The sequence below is a fragment of the Mustela nigripes genome, chromosome 5 (assembly GCF_022355385.1).
Source record: "Mustela nigripes isolate SB6536 chromosome 5, MUSNIG.SB6536, whole genome shotgun sequence".
NCBI lineage: Eukaryota > Metazoa > Chordata > Mammalia > Carnivora > Mustelidae > Mustela > Mustela nigripes.
This window is the reverse complement of record NC_081561.1, coordinates 11,281,970-11,302,635: the sequence shown is the minus strand read 5'-3', so window position 1 is coordinate 11,302,635 and position 20,666 is coordinate 11,281,970. Positions and strand designations below refer to the sequence as shown.

At 42.3% G+C, this 20,666-nt stretch overlaps 1 protein-coding gene across 2 annotated transcripts in view; it reads left to right on the top strand.

Annotated features, from left to right (window-relative positions):
• Positions 1 to 20,666, top strand: part of NEDD9 (neural precursor cell expressed, developmentally down-regulated 9) — a 187,595-nt gene that overhangs the window by 3,731 nt on the left and 163,198 nt on the right. The window contains exon 2 of one of the 2 annotated variants that reach the window (XM_059399438.1): positions 19,194 to 19,383. The exons of the other annotated variant lie outside the window; for it this stretch is intronic. The gene's annotated coding sequence lies outside the window, so the exon portion shown is untranslated. The remainder of the gene's footprint in view (positions 1 to 19,193; positions 19,384 to 20,666) is intronic. 2 annotated transcript variants of the gene reach the window in all.

Here is a 20,666-nt window from a genome sequence, read left to right as displayed (position 1 = left end):
TCCCCCTCCTCCTCTTCCTTCCCCTCCTCCTCCCCCCCTTCCTCCTTCTTTTCATAGTTAAGGGGATGCTAACTCCTTCAGTTCGTCTTCCTTTAAAGCTGCTCACCTCTACGGGACATCCCTTTGTTTCTTTATTTAAATTCAATTTAATTTATATATACCTTATTATTAGTTTCAGAGGTAGACTTTAGTGACTCATCAGTTGCAGACAATACCCAGTGCTCACGTGCCCTCCTTAATGCCCGTCAGCCAGTCTTTGCCCACCTCCCCTCCAGCAACCCTCAATTTGTTCCCTATAGCTAAGAGTCTCTTACCGTTTGCCAGGACTGACCTAACTTCTAACAGCCTGAATCTTTATCTCAAGACCTGAGAGCTTTCTCTAAGCCAGGCAGAGCCCCTGTAATTGCCTAAAGGTGAACGAAAATGCCCAGAAACTAATTCTCCAATGGACCATAAATATCTCTGCTTCCTCAGGCCCGAGTGGGATAACTCTAAGACAAGCCTCTTACCTTTGTCCCTAAGTTTCCACGTGAGCTCAAGCTCAGTTGCCCACAGTGGCAGCTGGCTCGATAGATAACGCGTCTTTAGTGTGCCCTTCCCTTCTGGCTAGCCCTCCCCCACACCTGCTCCCTGTCAAAGTGTCCTGGGATTGTTTGTTAAACTACATGCACTTGAATCTGAGTCAGCGTCTGCTTCTGGTGAAACTGAAGCTGAGACCACCTGCTACACAGCACTGTGGACACTTGGGCCATGTCATCCGCTGTTCCGTATTTAATCTTAGACATTGGCATTTTGATCTCTCTCATATCCATTCAAGGTCCTCCTCATCCCCTTCTGAGATCCCGCTTAGACAAAGCACCCAGGTACTACCACAGGGAGAGCTCCTATATTTTTTTTTCTTAAGTTTTTGTTTTCAAGTATCTCTACATCTAACATGGGGCTTGAACTTATGACCCTGAGATCAAGAGTCACATGTTCCAACGACTGGGCCAGCCAGGCGCCGCAGGAAGAGCGCCTTTAGACTTCACAAGGCCTCTGCAGAGCTGTGCCGCATCTTACGACAAGCCCCCTCCATTGGTTTTCTGCTCATCAGTCTCTTTGCAATTCATCTGATCAAAATTTCCCAACTGTGGGGCACCATATGATAATTGTACATGGTACACGATATAGAGATAGGGCCTAAAATCATGCTGAGTCACTAGATTTTGTCATGGAAAACGTTTCCATTTTCACTCTTCTGAACCTCTGATTTTGGTCTGATCTTAACATTCTCTAACCATTGACCATGTATCATTTTCAACAGAAAGAAAATGGGCCTTGGGCCATGAGCCATTGGCAGGCAATGCTCCTGATCTAAAATTTAACAGGATGGTTTTGTTTTCCCATATCTATTTCTCATGATTACCTTCTATGAACCTTAATGGCACTGGTTATTTATCTGCAGGAGTGGTATAAGTTATCTTCTGCTATAAACATATTTAAGTTAAAAAAACACTGAGTCGAGCAAACTGAGGGTTGCTGGGGGGTGGGGGGGAGGAGAGGCTGGCTGGGTGATGGACATTAGGAAGGGTATGTGCTTTGGTGAGTGCTGTGGATTGTGTAAGACTGATGATTCACAGATCTGTACCCCTGAAACAAATAATACATTATATGTTAATAAAATTTTTAAAAAAAATCATGTTACTAATTGCACTGGCAACACACCCGATAGCAGATGCTGGAAGGTAGGACTTTGAGAGAAGACTGGCAGAGCTTCTCTAGAGCAGATACTCTTCCGGGTCACAGCTGCATCTCATTCCACCTAGCACCTGCCATGTGAGTGATGCATGGCCAGGAAGGACAGGGACATCCGAGGTAGGTGGTAATACACCATCCTTAGCTGTACTTTTTTTTTTTTTTTTTTTTTAAGAGAGATTAAGTGGGGGTGCGAGCAGAAAGCTGGTGCAGAAGGAAAGGGAGAGAGAGAATCCACACCCAGCAGAGAGCCCGACAGGCGGGGATTGATGGATGACCTCAAGACCCTGAGATCCTGACCTGAACCAAAATGAAGAGTCCAGTCACTTACCCAACTAAGCCACCTAGGCGCCACCTGCTGATTTTTGCTCATTCCAATAAACAACTTTAGTGAGCCCACAATGGCTCCCAAATACCCAGGCAGTGATGGGAAACAATATGAAACGGACCCACCACAAGGCTCCCTTACAAACATGGCGGTTCTGCCCTGAGGAAGCAAACCAGGGGCTCAGAAGTCACTCAGCAATGGCGAAAGGTGTCAGTGCCTCCATGTTCGAACCTTCACATTCGCTTCAGATTAGAAGCATTGGCTGATGGAGGATGATAATTCAAAGAAATCTCTAATGTTTTTTAAAGATTTTATTTATTTATTTGACAGACAAAGATCACAAGTAGGCAGAGAGAGAGGGAGAAGCAGGCTCCTTGCTGAGCAGAGAGCCCTATGTGGGGCTCGATCCCAGGACCTTGAGACCATGACCTGAGCCGAAGGCAGAGGCTTAACCCACTAAACCACTCAGGCACCCTCTCTCTTTAATTTTTATAAGCAGCTGTTATTCCCTGAGCCCCTCCCTTCCTTTCCCAAGGAGGATAAATGAGAATTAATAACTCAGAAAAATTTCACTTTAGAAAAATTTTAAGATATTGTGAAACGTTTCCTACCACAAAGAAGTACCTGTTATGTAGCCATATATTCTAAATCATAATGGAAGTAAAACAAATGTCTGTTTACCTGTTGCTCACCTTAATGACCCTTGAAGCCTGATCCATGCCCCTTATCAATTGTATGCATTCCTATCCACGCACCGCCCCCCCAAGGGACCTGCTGTCTTAAATTTTGTGTTAATCATATTCCCTTACTTTTCTTTTTGGATCTGGCCTCATATGTATACAAATATCATTGGTGTATGTGTAATTTATGCATAAATGTATTTCTATAAAAATTAACATATATAATTTATGCATACTGTATATGCAGTTTATTTGTGTTTGTTTGGGAACTTGAAACAAATACAATCCTACCACACATATGTTTCCATGTCTGGCTCTTTGGCTCAGCATTGTTTCTGAGGGTTATCCGTGTCGATTCAAATAGGCATTGAGTTATTTTGATGGTTGTACAACATTCTGTGTAACCATAGGACCATCTATCATTTCTATCCATTGACAAAGCTGGGTAACTGCCAAAGATGAAGGCTCAGAGTATAATTTCAGGAAGGCACACACTCCCCAAATCTCTCTCTTTCTTTCTTTCTCTCTCTCTCTCTCTCACACACACACACACAAAATGCTACCAGCAGTGGCTCCTGGGTGGCTCAGTCGGTTAAGCCTCTGCCTTCAGCTCAGCTCATGATCCCAGGGTCCTGGGATCAAGCCCCACATCAGGCTCGCTGCTCAGCAGGGAGCCTGCTTCTCCTCCCTCTCCCGCTCCCCCTCCCCAACTTGTGCTCTCTGGCTCTCTCTGGGTTAAACAAATGAATAAAATCTTAAAAAAAAAAAAAATGCTACACAGCAGAGGTATGCAGCTTTGCTGCATATTGGAAACAGGTTTTAACTGGGGAGAAGTGGAGTAGAGCTGAAGTAGAGAACTGAGAGCCAGAAGGAAAAAGACATCAGAGGAGGAAAGGGGCTTTAAGTGGAGGGAAGAAAGAGATAAAAATCACTCTCAGAGATAAAATGTACTCCCACACAAGAACCGTGCTTGCTGTGGGCACAGTTAGAAGGCTTCTCTTCTCCATATCCGCTTCTCCTACCGCATAAACCCTTGGTGGGAGGCTCTATTTGAATACTTACTCTGTAAATGCATCCTTCCCCAGGTCAGCAAACGGGCTCTGTGACTGCTAATCACTTTGCTAGATCCCGAAGAGAACTGAATTTCATACCACGCTCCCCTAGAGGCTTCCCGCTGATACATTTTTACAATCATTTTCCTTTAATGTATAGGGGACCCATTAGCGACCACACAATCATCAAATGGTAGAGTGTCCGTGAACCTTTTGTAACCTTTGGCTAGTTTCCACGATGGAAATTCCCCACCCCCAGCTTCACTTGTAAAGAATGGAAATATTTAGAGGAAGTGATACTATTAATGGCTCCACACCACCATGGGAAGTATTTTCCCCTAAAACCGCAATAGTAAGTTGGTACCTCCCATAACACCTTCACAAAATGGCTTTAGCAAGTACAGGGTTCTCTTGGCACCTGTTTCTCTAGAGAGAAGCTCTACAGGTGCTTTGCATCATAAGAGAAATGAAACGTTGAGGAGCTGATTCTCTCTGGCCCTCCACCAGAGTGGAAAAGTTGAGGCCAAAAGCTCTCCAAGGTTGTGTTGCTGGTCTGGCTTTGGTGGCTGCGGGGTCTTGGTGGGTGAGAATGATTCTTGGTAAATAACGTATAGTGATTGATTCATTGAAAGAATAAAAGATTAGGGCATACTGAATGAGTCAATGTTCTTTAGAGAAACAGGACCCATAGCAGGTGAGCATATATGTTTGTATACAGAGAGTTTTATTTTAAGAATTTGGCTTATGCATTTATGGAAGCTGGTAAGTTCAAAATCTGCAGAGTAGGCTGGAGATCTGGGGAAGAGCTGCTGTGGGAGCTGAGTGCAAAGTCAGTCTGCTGGCAGAATTCTCACTGAGGGGGACCAGGCTTTTTCTCTGAGGACTTTCAACTGATTAGATGAGGCTCACCCACATTATAGAAGGTTATCTCTTTTACTCAGAGTTAATAATTTAAATGTTAATCTTACCTAACAAATAACTTCATAGTAACATCTAAAATAAGGCTTGAAAATAATTTAAAAAATAAGTTTTGAACAAATATCTGGGTCTCTTGGTCTTGCCAAGTTGACACATAAAATTAACCATCACAGGTACCATATCTCATTTCAGAAAGTATGTTAGTTATTTACTCAACATTTGTTAAGGGACCCCTATGGGCTGGCACTGTGCTAGGTTTTGAGGATTTAGCAGTGAAGCTAAGTGGGCAAAATCCCCATTTCTAAGGAATTCATATATAAAAGATGTCTTAGTAATTAAAATCACTTGTAGGTTTTCTGCCCTCAAGAAGCAATGCAAACACAACACAAGTCAATCAAATAGAATTTTCCTTGATAATATGATATCAGGATATAATGAGGTTGTGTCTTCATGGACCTCATGGTTGACAAGGGACCTCAGATATAAATTATACAATGACCTTAAACACATTTCCACAATTATACACAGCACGCTATCCATTAAACCGCTTTTAAAAGCACATCCGGTTCAGTAAGGAGTGACAAATTGCATACTGATGTATTTAAAATAAAATGACCAAGGCACATTGTACACAAGTTAGTTGATTTTTTTCATAATTTCTTTATTTTTATGGCAAGATGGATAAAAGAAACGCTTCATCAGTGTGTTCTGATTTGAGAAGCATTGATTGGAAAGACAGGACGGTTTGATGGTGCTTGTTTCTTTGGTTGCTTTAATTTATTTACCTTATTGGCCTGTGATTTCATTGTGTTTTTAGTGTCTTGTCTGAAGCAAGGGTAGGCATTATAGAAAAGGCATTAGTTCATACTGTTTGGAACTGAGAATCCATCTTTTTTTTTTAATGATGAGGTTATCCGAGCCAGCTTCCTCAGCGTGACATGTGGCCCTGGGCGTGTGAAGGTCGCGTGCACAACTTACGCTCTAGGAGAGCATTAGTATTTTCCTAGGATATCCGAGTGCCACAAGCTAGGGCTAATAATCCAATCAAAGTTTGTGGTAAGGGCTGTGGAAAAGGCACAAGGATACATACTACAGATGGGTGTACTTCAGAGAGCGGAGTTTTACTAAAGATTGCATCACCTGGCATCTCTACCATGGACCCCCCCACTCTCAAGAAGCTTACACCTGAGATGAGGAGAAAATATACATTTGCAGAACAAAAATCACATTTGCAAAGCCGCTAAATGGCTTCCTTGATGCTCTCCTAAATGGCCAAGCTTTCCCCCAGCTCATGATTTGTGCGCTGGAAGGAACTGTGAAGGCTTACCAGCGAGGCTCCTCCCCTCCCTCAGCAATCAGGTCACGGGTCACCTTATCATGCTGCCCTCCCTTCCCATGTTATATAAAATAGCCACATCCCCGCCTCAGACACCTACTCTGTTACCTGCACTTACCACCACCAGGCATAGTAAATATCGGTGCATTTGCTTGATTTTCTCTTTCTTTCCCCCTGAAAGGCCAGCTTGGTCGGGGAAGGACTGAGTTCTGTTCAGTGCTGCATCTCTGGCCCTCGGTAGGTGCATAATAAATATTTGTTGAGTGGATAAACAAATAATAGGCGAGAGATTCACCAAGTGAGTGTTAGAGGCCAATGCCATTACTGGCCAGGAGAAGAGCTCTTTAAGAAGCCCGCTCAGGAAGGCTGAGGCTCAGATGGCCCATATGGAAGAAGAAGAAACAGAGAAGCATGAGGAGATTGTGAAGAGAAGAACAGGTGGTCTGAGCCAAGGCACAAGGTGGCTGTGCCCCAGCAGACTTCCAGGGACCCATGAGCTGCTCCCATTGACTTATGAGGTCGTTGGAGGGCAGATGCAGAGGCACCCCTCTGGCCCGTTGTCCCTCGTGAGAGGCCAGATGCCCACCCTCTTGGCCTGCACATGCTGTAGGCAGAGACAGATTTCTCCCCAGGAACGCAAATTTGGATCTCCTCCATTATTCAGATAACAGCCTGATTGAAAAACACAGTTCAAATCAATATAGCTAAGAAAAGAATATTTTTGGCCCGAACATTTTGCAGAGAAATGTGGCAGCTGCTTGTTTCGGCCACAGGGAAACGTCAGGAATGTTTTCACATAATACCTTACCCCTAAGCAAGTGCACCATGGGTGCTCCCAGGTTTCTGCTGGGAAGACTGAGTGGCAAGATGTGTCTATTTCACAGTTAAACAAAATGTTGGGTAGAGAGAAGTTTTTACATCCTTGAGTTAATGCTCCAACAAACAGCAATACTGGTCTTGTCCATGTCCTATTATCTCCCTGCTGAATAATTTATTTCTTAATAGCAGAGAACAGCTACCGGACCCCACACTCTCTATTTGACTTCAATCCAGTGTGTGTTTCTTTCTTCTGTTTGAAATGTAGTTGTGCAGGATATTGAAAATGTGAACAGAGTCCGAATGTCCATCAGAAGAATCCTTTTTATAATTTGGGAACCCACACTTTGGAATACCACGCCACTATTTTAAAAAATTAAAGAATAAAGGTGATCTATATGCAAAGATATGAAAAGAGGTGAACTAAATCCAAAGCAATAAATACAATAGAACATAGAGTATTATGCCTATTTTTAATAAAATGATGACTAGTATCTATCTCCTTGGGAAAAAAATAAATAAATAAAAGCAAAAAGGACCATCAGAGTTCAGGAAATGGGCAGATTCGATAGGGCTGGATAACTGGTGAAATATTTCAGAGGGCAACTTTGGAGCCAATGGACTTGGTCTGAGTCCCACCCCTACCCCCTTCCTGCTGTGTGGTCTTGAGCAGGTTACCACTCTACCCTTCCGTTTCTCAGTTTCTCCTCTGCAGAAGCAAGCCAAGAGCCGTAATACCTCACTCAGTGGTTTTTATGACTCAGTACACAGATCTGAGTGTTCTATGAGTTAATATATGCAAAACACTTACAGCCGTATCTGATGCTTGCAAAGCTCAGTACATACTAGCTATGAGGAAGAAGAGGAAGACAGAGCATACGCTTTCAGAAAAGAGAAGGGTCCTCAAGAATGAATAGGGTTTGACCAGAAGAGAATTCCAGAAGAGAAGAGCTTGAAAAGACAAAACCCAAAGGCTCTAGGATGGAGGAAATAATCCAATTAAATTCATCTCAGCCTCTGTAAAGAAGGTCAAAATGGTATTTCATTACCTTGGTGATAATCATGAACTCATACATATAAGAATGAAGACGAAATATAAGGAGGATATCCTTCGTCATCATGTTGACCATCACGCCTATCAGTCACCCGTTAACAAGTATTTCTGGAATCTGGGCCCAACTATTGGGATGATTTCTTTCACTGTATGTTGATTTGTAGTTATAGTAGTTACCTCAGTGTCACTCAAACAAATAGAAAAAAGAAAATCACTGTATGACCTCTTGAGAGACGTGGACACCTCAATTTTCCGTACTTATGAGGAATTACAGGAATACCTATAGTTGATAAATTAAATTATGTGTCTTTCACCTGTAGGTTCAAGAGATCTTCATTGTTTTGTCTTTTAAGTTTAAAATCTTTCTCCCTCTGTTCAGATTCCTAGTTATGCTCCAATCCTAGCTCTCCTTCTCAACTTGCAAGGGACCCCTGTGGGCCTGGAGGAGAAGGGAGAAGCAGCTTCCCAGCGGTAGACTCTAAGTTCTAGGCAGCCCCTTGGTCACTGAGCTGGGCGACGCTGGCAAACACCTTATCACCTTCACCCAGTAAATGAAACTCAGATGAGTCCCTGAAACACTGAGGCTTTTGCCTACTACCCCTGACCACACTGAAGAGGCATTGTGAGAACCAAGACCCAGTCTTGCAAGTCTCTGAGGGCTCAGACTGGGAGGTCAGACATTTCAGAGCTCTGGAGGATTTATTTGCAAGGCGTGCTGTGTGGAAGTTGCCAAAACAGCTAGTAGCTAAATTTAAGAAATTAACGTAATTAATTGGTCCAAAGGGGTATCATTCACTCTTGGAGTTGCGTTGCCAAGAATTGAGCTGGGGAGTTTGGTCTCCGGGGAAGAGTTAAGGATCAGACAGGAACCATTACAAAAATTTCCACTGAAAAATAAGTTCCTTGTAAGAGAAGCTGACAGACTTGCTAATTGCAGCTTACTCTGAACCTAATGACAGTCTGTGTGCAGCATTTGTGAAGAAAGCACAGAGCGTTTGAATGATGGGGAGCAGAGCGGGGGCGGGGTGGGGGTGGGGAGCTCTGAGCAGATGAATCTGAATCAAAAAGGCATGTCAAGTCCCTTAGAATAGTGATCCATTTTAGAGTGAACTGCATTGGGGAATGACTCAAATTGGCTTTCCCCACGATTCTTACCAACAGCAAAGACTGATAAGACACATGGGTGCTGCTGTGTTTTTCACAGCAGGCACACCATATTATGCTGCCCAAATTTCAAACATTTCCTTGATGTCGGATGATCACAATAGAAAGGAATGTTATTTTTATCCAGCCATTGGTAAGATTTTTGTTTTCCTTAATCCCAGAAACTGAATCACTGGCTGCTCCAGAGCCTCTGACCTAAGTCTTCATTGACGTCTATCACCTTTTTAGACCATTTATTAGACCAGCCCAAGAAGAGGGTTTCAGCTGCTGCAATGGGGTATTTACATTCTGACTTATCGTTGAAGTGAGTTTCTTGCAAAGCCCATTCCATTTGCACTGTAGCTTTATAAGACTCTCTTCTTGAGGTAACCCTCCTTTCTGAATGTTCAATACAGTAAAAACTAGGTTTTTATTTTACATTTGATCTTCCTCTTCAATCTTGGTGATAGCTACCATTCTTGGAGCAAGATATTCATGGCTAACATTTAGGTACTGATGTACAATTCAGTCAGCGCATTGACCCACATCACCTTATCCAATGTCCACAGGGGTCCTGGGGGCATTATTATATCCCCTGCACTACAGATAACGAAACTGAGGAGATTAGGGTAGAAGAGATGAGGTAACTTAAGTAAAATTGGGCAATTGAGCAAAAGACCTGGATAGGACTGAATCTGAGTCATTGGCTTAAAGGAGTTTATCCAATAACCTGGCAACTCCTCCCAGTGGATCCTGACAGCACCCACACCTCTGGTGTGAGGACATTGATTTTTCTTTGATAAAAGTGGATTTTATTGCAAGATGGGAAGTTTTTGTTTTAAGTTCCACCTCTTCCATATTGCTTTCATCATGCTCCCCACCAAAGGTCAAGACTTCCCATGAGAAAATCTACTGTACAGGTGAAGTAGCCCTTCAGCTTCCCTTCCCAAGTCTCAGCTCCTTCTTTTGGCACTCGGGCTGACCAAGTCCTCTTTCCAACTATCTGAGATCCATGGAAAGGGTGGACTCCTTCCTCCAATCTGACTTCATCAAAATGTGCTCATAGGGAAGGATTTGGTCTCACTGATTTGGGTTTTGGCATTGCTGCCAAGCCACTCCCCACCACCATTTACAATTGAAGTCATATTTCTTACTCTGAAATAAGTTTGTTTCTCTAGTAAAAGGTATTTAGGGGAGTGGATGGAGGAGATGAGGTTTTGCATCAAAGGACATCTGCCTTTATTGCCCGGATTCTGCCATGTAGATGTCCTGTGCTTTAGCCAACTTGGCTTTAAGGAGAACATCTTGTTCTACTGATCAAGACAGCAAGCAACTTGCCATACATTTGCTTTGGCATATTCCAAATAGGTGTTTAGCAGGAAGAACTGTTTTTATTTGAAAGCAGTGTAAGAATAAGTCTGTGAAATGCTAGAGTCACTTAGTTCCTCAGTGGAAAGAAAATGGATGCTTCTACATTAATTAGAAGGTTTGAAAGGTAGGAAAGGGGTGAGGGTGATTGAGAAATGATTTTAGCAAGCAGAGTATTAAGTATTCTGTTGCAAAACTGGTGTAGCCACTCTGGAAAACAGCATGGAGTTTCCTCAAAAAGTTAAAAATAGTGTTACCTTATGACCCAGCAACTGAACTACTAAGTATTTACCCCAAAGATATAAATGTAGTGATCCAAAGGGGCACATGCACCCCAATGTTTGTAGCAGCAATGTCCACAATAGCTGAACTATGGAAAGAGCCAGGATCTCCCATTTACTGATGAATGGATAAAGAAGATGTGGTATATATAATGGAACATTACTCAGCCATCAAAAAGAATGAAATCTTACCATTTGCAACATGGAAGAAACTAGAGGGTATTAGGCTAAGCAAAAAAAAAAAAAAAAAAAAAAATGACATCAGAAAGGGAGATAAACCATTAGAGACTCTTAACTATAGGAAACAAATGGCAGGTTGCTGGAGAGGAGGTTGGGGGGTATGGGGTAACTGAGTGGTGGACATTAAGGAGAGCACTTGATAAAGGAGCACTGGCTATTATGTGCAACTGAGGAGTCACTAAAGTTTACCTCTAAAACTAAAAATACATTATATGTTAATTAAACTGAATTTTTTTAAAAGGTTTTTTTCTACAAAAAAAAAAAAAGTATTCTTTCAAGACAGTGTGTTCCCATCTGGAGAATGGGTGGTAGAAAATAGGGTTACAATAATGAAAGGGTCCCAACCCAAACTGCGTAGCCCCTCTCCTGCTTCTGCCTCAGTTCTCCTAAACACCCAGCCAGCTCTGCAGATTTCATCCCCATCACCACAGTGTCCAGCCCCTCCAACCTGGGCCTAAGGAGGCAGAAGTGGCAAGGAAAGAGGAGAGGAATCATAGAAGCTCCATTTGGCTTAAAGAGAAGGTCTTGGGATAGATATTATTGTTAAAAAAAAAAAAAAAGTCATTGAGTTGCATACCATTCCCTTCCATTTCCCTCTTCATGCAAGTGTCAACTTCTTGGAGACATTCTACTGATCTATCATCGGCCTATAGGAAATGTATGGCAGATTTCCTGGTTAGCAGGTAGAAGGGATAGAGGACTGGTGCATAATTATGTAATAGAATTTCACTGAGCACTTTGTATGTTCTGAACAAACACACCTCCTTTGCTTCACAGTCACACAATGGGGGAAGTGTTACAAGCTTAGAACCTCCACAGGGTAAACAAGGACCCTGGAGGTAGCCTGCCTGGGTTCAAGTCCTGGTGGTAACGCACAGTTGCTGTGTGACCTTAAGATAGTTACCTCTCCTGGGGTAACCTCTCCCGGAAGCCACTTCTTCACCTTTAAAACTTCCACACAGCTGTGTCATGGGTCCCTAAGCCCACCCCCAGTTTGATGACTCACCAGAGGGACTCAGAGGACTCAAGATATAATCGTACTCAGAGCTATGATCTATTACGCCCAACAGAATCAAACTGAAATCAGCAAAGGGAAAAGCACATGGGGCAAAGTCCAGAGGAAACCAGATACTAGCTACTGAGAATCCTCTCCCAAGGAGTCACACAGGATATGCTTAATTCCTCCAACAAGTTATGACAGGTGTGAAATGGTGTCTATCAGAGAAGCTCATCAGAGACTCGGGGCTAGGGTTTTCATTGCAGGCTGGTCACTTAGGCACCCTCTGTCTGCTACATACCAAAATTTCAAACTCCCAGAAGGGGAGCAGGCGTTAGCATAAACCGCATTGTTCGTACATCGTTCATACAAACGTGGTGGAAGTCCTCCTGAAATCCAAGTTCCCAGATGCCAGACAAGGGCCAACCTTGCAAGCAGGGCTTTCTAAGGCCTCAGCTGTACTGTGTTAACTCATTTCTGTACATCAGTTCATTGGATTATTGTGAATTTAGATTAAGTAACATATATCCATCACTTACAACAACAGTGTCTTATACTTGAGAAACCCTAAAAATTTGTCTAGCCATTACCATCAAGTAGGAAAAACTGCTAAGGTTTACAATGACTACAAACTCAAGATTGTTGGGGCGCCTGGGTGGCTCAGTCGTTAAGTGTCTGCCTTCGGCTCTGGTCATGATCCCAGGTTCCTGGGATCGAGCCCCACATCTGGTTCCCTGCTCGGCGAGAAGCCTGCTTCTCCCTCTCCCTCTGCTGCTTCCCTGCTTGTGTTCCTCCTCTCACTGTGTCTGTCTCTGTCAAATAAATAAAATCTTTAAAAACAAAAACAAAACTCAAGATGGCCACACCCGGAATCTGAATTCACATCCAACAGACTAAAAAACATCCATGCCCTTATTCACTTTATTTTAGCATAAGCAAAATAGTACCCTTCAAAACCCAGCTAAGAATAGAAGTGGTGGGTTCCTCCCTTCTCAGGCTCACAGAAGCTGGAGCCTGGAAATGTAGCCGACTGTTTTTGAAGACACAAGTTTGTCGAACTACATACAAAATCACACTATGATGCAGAATCTTCCTTGGCCAATCATACTCTTGGAGTCCAGTCCTTTAATGTCCCAAATGAGCACAGTTTGGACTGACCACAGTCTTTCCATCCTACTCAATTAGGCATGCTTTGTGGATGTCTCTCATTTGGGGGGGGGGGGATATGGACCCATAACACTCTAAGAATTTTCTTTTATGAGATCTAGATGGTGAATTTTCACACGATAATTGAAGTCATCCAATTGTAAATCATTTTTAGGTTTACACAACTTCTGGCAAAGAAATTTCTCCTGGGCATCCCCTCCCCGTGCTAACCGGTTAATCATGACTTTACGTGACAGAATTCCCTCTACTTCATTGTTCACCGGGTTTATGTGACTTATGGGATGACTAGCCCATAGCTGGCTGTGAAGGCCAAGTAGACAGTTATGGCACTCATTAATTCAGCTGAACGAGAGAAGTCTCTGCATTGAGAAGAATTCCTTTAATTGAAAGGGATCACCGAGTCAAAAAAAAAAAAAAAAAGGATTTGGAAAATGGACAGGGCTAAGAGAATCCTTTGAATTTTGCCTCAGTAGTTAGATCCTTTGAGAGAAATTTCATAAGGAAAAAATTTTAAGTTAAAAAAATACACTCTTAATGGAGATTGCCATATCATCATAGAGTATGATGAAATAGAGTCTTGGCTCAATAGTTTATTTCAACAATAGCATAGTTAGTGGTTACCCATCTGTCTTGTCCAATAAATGAAACTTTTGTAAACTTCATAATCATTTTCATCCCCTATAAAGATTTGCATAGGATTTACATATGGTGAGTGGTCAATAAAGGTCTGTTCCTTTCACATTCAATTCCTGATGTATTGTTATTTAATAAAAGAGATTCACCTTTGACTTGGTCGTTTATGACATATCCCAAGTGTGTAGGTGTGTATTTCCTGGATGACGAGAGTCAACCCAGTGCCAAATTTTGACACCTACACAATCTCTCCCTCGAGTGAGAAAAGCAAGCAAGAAAAAGAAACTAAAGGGAAAGAATAATGTGACTAGGGCTGTTCAATATCATAATTTGAAGAATAACTCATGGGATCTAGAAAAAATAAGAAGTGAAGCTTCTAGAATATGGAGGTCAAAGCATTCGTTCTATCTCTGGTTGATATTAGCCAGGCCCAGGGGTACTACTTAAGACATGCAGAGGAGAAATGAGAGGTAGAACACACTAAACAGGAGGAGAGATGAAACAGAAGACTGCCAGCATACACCATGCATTAGCATTTCATTTTTCTTCCTTTATAATGTCTCAACTAGTCCTTGAATATTTGTATCTTCACCATTGCCCAGAATAATTTCTCCTTTCTACTCAAGTATCAGACTTCACTTGACGTCTTTTCTTCTTGATGTCTTCTTTTGAATGTTCCATGCCCTAGTGCTTTCTCCTTCTTCCAAATGTATAGTTTCACTTATTAATGTCAAATATTGTTTCTTAAGGTCACATTTAGATTTTATATATATGTATGTATATATGATTAGATCATATATAATTATCAAAGGAAATGATATATATATATAATTTTTGCATACTTTTAAGTTTCTTTTTTTAACAGCAACAAAATTTTTATGAAAGCTCTTCATATAATTGACATTATGAATCTTTGATTAGAACATTTAATTATCACATAATAAACAAAGCACCTCATTTTTACATCATTAATTGTTTGAAATGTTTGAAATCTACATGGTGGGTTTTCCATTACTTTCTTTTCTTTAGGTTTGGAAATATTTTTTTTAATTGAGTTATAGTTGGCACACAATGTTCCTCTAAGTTTCCTCACTGAACCGAAGGGTCTTTTGTTCTTTTATCAGCAGCAAGCATTTCTTCTTTTTTTTATATATAATTTTAAAAAAAGATTTTATTTATTTATTCGACAGAGAGAGATCACAAGTAGGCAGAGAAGCAGGTAGAGAGAGAGAGGAGGAAGCAGGGTCCCCACTAAGCAGAGAGCCCGATGCAGGGCTCGATCCCAGGACCCTGGGATCATGACCTGAGCCAAAGGCAGAGGCTTTAACCCACTGAGCCACCCAGGCACCCCAGTAACGAGCATTTCTTAATCATTTACTGTGAATAGGGTAAAGAGAAGGTGACTTCTAGGGTTTGATCAGACTTTAACCATGGTCACCTTTCCTCTGATTCCTACCCCAATGGTACTGCTGTCTAAGCACAAAAGTTTCCTGTAGAAAAACCCCAAACCAAGCTTGCTAAAAGCAGTTTTCTTATTTCCAGATCAAACAGCTTAATTCTGGAGACCAGCCTCCACTCTTTATTGCATAAAGTTTGAATACCCAAAAGTAAATGGCAGGAAAAAAAAAAAAAGTGCCTCGTGTGCATACACACAAAAAATGCCTTCTCATAGGTAGGATTTGGCCTGTTTCGTCATTGAGTGGGAACCTGTGCTGTGTACCCTTTCTGATGCTACCATAGTGCTCTCTTCTTGTGAAGATCCGTCAGCCTCTCGCAAGAGGGCCATTCAGGTAAGGGGTGCTATACCCTTTCCTGGTGAAGCAAGGACCGCACCATTCTTACTTGTGAGGATTATTTCATTTCCTCCTCTTCTTTGGACTCTTTAAATTATTAGCCAACTCTCGATCATGTTTTCTTTCAGTTATTTTGCAGCTCTCTACTGTAATTTATAGCCCAACCCTTTCTCATATGTCATGTCCTCTTCGTCCTGAGCAAAGGGTTTCTTTTGCTTGATGTCTCTTTAATTTACCCATACTTGCGTGTTGGGTGGCACTCAAGACTGAGCCTTCTTCCAACAGCAGTTTCCTGGAACCACAGAATTTGGAGCTGGGAAGGACAATCGTCACCCTGCCCTGGTGACACCCTGGCAACTGTAGCCTGCAGAATTCTAGCAACAATGGATAGTTTCGTTATGAATTCCACATCAACCTCTGTTGGTGGAAGAACACCCTCCTTTTGTCATGGTACAGGCAGGAATTTCAGAAAATTATTTGATAAGGTCTATTTTTTCCACACTGCTTCAGTGGTTTGCCCCTCAGTGGCATGAGACAAGCCTCAAGGGAATGGGTATCTGGAAACAAAATGGCACACAAACATGGCAAGCTCTCTCAACTAGAGAAGATCTTCATGACAAAAATGATGTTCAATGGACTGGATGCCAGCTTTATGGGGTAGATCTTTCTCTCCAAAGCCTGGGATTGACAACACATGGCAATTCATATGGGATATTATAAAAGAGAAAATGTTTTAGCTCTAACAATGGTTGAAGCAGCTTTTGAGAAACTTCTGTAATGACAACCAAGTGTCAGTATGGAGGAATATGTCCAGAAGGACATGAGGTAAAAGTCAAGTTTATACAGGAGAATGAGGGGAACTCACAGATCACTTTGAACTGGCTTATGTGTAGATATTCCTTTAACGTGAATTTACCAAAAATTGACTCACTAATATGGGCTGTTGTGAAATACAGATAGCCAGGGGCTTGTTTTGTAATGTCTGTGAGGTATGTCTTCATGATGCCAGACCATAAAGCAGAAACTTCCTCCACCCTCTTCCTCAGAGAAATTTGAACATGGACAATGACTTCTTGGATTCCTGAGCAAAGCCTCATTCGCTTCTAGATTCCAAGGATAAAACAGGAAGGCATGGAAACTCCAGTCTGCTTCTCTAACCATCTCCTTACAGAGATCCATGTATATATCCTTCTCTCTGTGCTCCTTCACCCCCATCCCATATGAAACACTTGCTGGTGCTCTTCCTGTAAATCGTCTGAATTAGATTGCTGAGGACTCGTCTTCCCACATGGTAGAAGCTTGGTATTCTCTCCGTTATATGCAGAAGCCCATTCAAGTCAAAGTTTTACAAACTCATGTGTCTCTTACAAAATACTTGATCCTGATCCACTTTAAAAAAGATGGACTTTGCATGCCTGGGTGGCTCAGTCGTTAAGCGTCTGCCGTTGGCTCAGGTCATGATCCCAGGGTCCTGGGATCAAGCCCCGCATCAGGCTCCCTGCATAGCAAGAAGCCTCCTTCTCCCTCTCCCACGCCCCCTGCTTGTGTCCCTGCTCTCAGTCTCTCTCTCTCTCTGTCAAATAAATAAATAAAATCTTTAATAAAAAAAAAAAGAAGAAGAAGAAGATGGACTTTAAGGACTGCCTAGTTTCCCAGCAGGCAGTGTTGTAATATGCATAATTAAGCGCAGACACTTTTGCCTTCTCACTCTGTGGCCTGCAATGATGTGAACTTGACTTCTTAGTGTTTGAATCTCCTTAGTCTCTGTGAATGGTGGGAGTTGTTTTCAATTTCTCCTTGTATCACCCTTCCCCAAGCATCACACACACACACACACACACACACACACACACACACACACACACATATTCTGTAAAGCGGAAAAATATCAACATCCGATTCAAAGACAAGAGGCAATTCTGAAGAGTGACAGGCAGGTCATGTTTCTTCCCTCCTCCCACCCCCCTACCCATCACCATCCACCGTATTTCTCAAAGCCTGCAAGGAAAATACCCAGTTCCCCTCAAGACGGACCTAGCACTCCAAAGGGAGAGTCAAAACTTTTCAGGTCTCAATTTTATTTGTTGTTACCTAACATGATATTTTCCTGTCAGCCCAGCTCAGAGGTGTTTCCTGAAACACAAGTGTCATTACAACACCAAAGCGTTTCAGAACCTTCCAGGGTGCACATAGCCAAGCCTCTCAGACCACTTTGTACTAGGGAACAACTCTACACTGGCAAGCGTTTCTACCACCATGGTTTGGGTGGAAAGTCAGCGTTTCCATCATGCTGTTAACGTTGTAGACTAGTAAAAGACTACTTCTTTTAGTAGTCTTCTTTTAGTTGCTGAGTAGTCACCTTCGGAGCTGAGACCCACGCTTACTGCCTTCATAATGGGCAGAGAAGCCTGCTTTCGTTCATTGCCACAGACTTAGCCATTTAGTGAGGCTGATGTTGCAGAACTGATTATTTCTCCATAATTATACACTCTGACCAAAAGCAAACCCTCTTTCCAGGGAGGAGCTGGGATGGTCCTCTGTTTCTTGCATTTGGGCACATATCTTGTTTTCTGGGGTAACTAGACTGTATACCAACTAAAGAACCATCTGTTTGAAATATCATCACGCACTCTTTTAAAAGAGAGAGGGAAACTTTAAATTCTATTATTATTATTATTATTATTATTATATTATTATTATTTGTGTTTTTTGGGGTGCTGTTTCTTATTTCAAGTAGTTACATACAAGTTACAAAGCCACTTAAATACCATCTGAGTGTTCTTGCAGAACTTGGACAGTGTACTCCTGTATCAGAAGCTAATAATGGTCAGTGGCTTTTTGTCGTTGTTGTTCTAACTTTGTTTGGGTTGTGTCTGGGTTGAGATCCAGATTGTGGCCCTACATAGGGCTCTGTAGTACAAGAACCATTTCTCGCACTGATGAAGATGGGTGGGAAGACAGTGCCAAGGTGCCCTCAGCTGTCCCAGCACCAAGAGAGGACAGACACAAGCCAAAGGATGCAGGACTGATGAGGGTGGCCCCTGCACAGCCTAAGCGGAGATTGGAGCAATCCTTCTTGGGCTTCCAGAGGGATAATGACACGTTTCTCCACAGAAATAAAGAGGCATGGCAACCAAAATATGTTTAGGTAATGTCCCAGCCAATCAGTTCAAAAATTTAAATATAGTGACAAGCTAAAGACAGAAAGGAATTGGTGGGTGAAAAGCAAATCCACCAGCTTTAGAAAGTGACAAACAAGCAAAATGGAGTCTTGGGGAGAGTCCAGTATGCGTGTCTGGAGGCCTCAGGACAGAACGTGGCAGTTACCTCATTGTATTCAGCACAAAGCCCCGAAAGCCCAGAGCAGGAAATCCTGTTGTTCCCACCCTGTCCTCAGCAGAGGTCCCTTGAGACAATATTCCTTAGATAACCAACAGAAACCTTTCTTACATGCTAAGGGATATAGGTCACAATATTCTTTAGAAAGTTAGTGGAAAGGTCTCTGTCATTGAGGCCTATAACACATTTATCCACACATTGACTCATCAATAATTTACTTAGGACTATGCTAGGGGGAGGTGAAAGGGGTGTTTTATAATAATTACGAAGACAGAAGAGACCAGATAAGACCCTCAACTCATTATGTTCTACAGTGATGATGCCTACCGCGGAGTGAGCGTCTCAGAAATTCGAATTCCCTGTCCTGCCTCAGCCCTCCTTGAGAGAGAAAAAGCCTGCAGGTGGGGTCCACCTAGCTGTTTGAACAAGCCCTCCTGACGCATGGAAAGTTTGAGGTGTAATGGAACCTACCGCAAACAATGGTCTGTCTTGGCCATTTGTGAGGTGTGTGGAAAGTGATTTATTATTAATGATACTTAACATACCAACATTTGTGAATAATTTATAGGTATGTCACCTGCAAAGATTTAAAAAAAAAAATACAGATCTCTGACTCCACTTGATTCTGGCTGAGTTGGAATCTCCAGGTGTGGTAGACAGGAATGTGTGTTGGTTTAAAATTCCCCAGGTGATTGCTGTGACCAGCCAGGTGCAGGAAACACTGGTCTGTAAGAGCCATTTGTCTCGTAACAAATAAAATTAAATCATGGAATTCTAAATGGAGGTCCCACAAAGAGAGGGTTTCCCTCCACCACCCCCCCCCCAAATATTAGGTAGAGACTCTGCTTTTTTGAACATACAAAAGAGAAATTGCTCTGACTGGAGAAGAAGAGGTTGCTTGCCTGCCTTCTCCTTTTGTGGTGAGCAGTGTAGTCCTTTATGAAAACCTGGAGCTTCCCCAAGGTACAGCATGAGAGACCACCCCGGTTTGCCAGGGACAGAGGTGGTTCTGGGAATAGGGCACTCTCCATTATAAAACAGGGCAGTCCCACAGAAAAACCAGGACAAGGAAGTAGCCCGAGAACAGAGTCCAGAAGAAACCCACAACTCTTGCCTTTAGGATGATCTTTTTATGATGATTTCGATGCCATATTACGACAAGAAAAATTCAGATTACTGTTTTTTGGACTTTGTTTTATTCCCTAATCCCAGAAGGATTTAAAAGAGTAGTACCATCATTTTATGTTTGGAAATACTCTTAAGTACTCAAAAATAATACTTGTTAAGTACTCAAAAGTACTCGAAAAATACTCAGAGCTATTCCTATGACCATATCTTTAGCTTACAAGCCTTCTGGTGCAATGTGCCACACATTATGTCTTGTATATTCTGTCTTCTATAAATTTTGGTGACATTTTCTGTGGTCCTACTGTGCCTCGTCCATGTACTAGCCAGAACTCTTTAGGTTTTCAAGAAACCTAACTTCTAGTGGCCTAAGAAAACAAAAGCCTGGATGCGTTTGTTCATGTGACAAAAAAGAGCTTTAGGCATAGCCAGATGTAAGGGTTCCATCTCATCAGGACTCTCTCTCTCCATCCCTTGGCTCACTCAGATTGGCTCTTCCAACATGGTACCAAAATGGCTCCCAGCGGCTTCCAGTGCTCAACCTCTTCTCTCAGTGACCCAAATGACTGCATCTTGTCCTTAATAGTTTTTATAAAAGGTCCTTGGGGCTGATACGTGCCCATTCTTAAACCAGTTACTGTGGGGCCACAATAATGGAATAT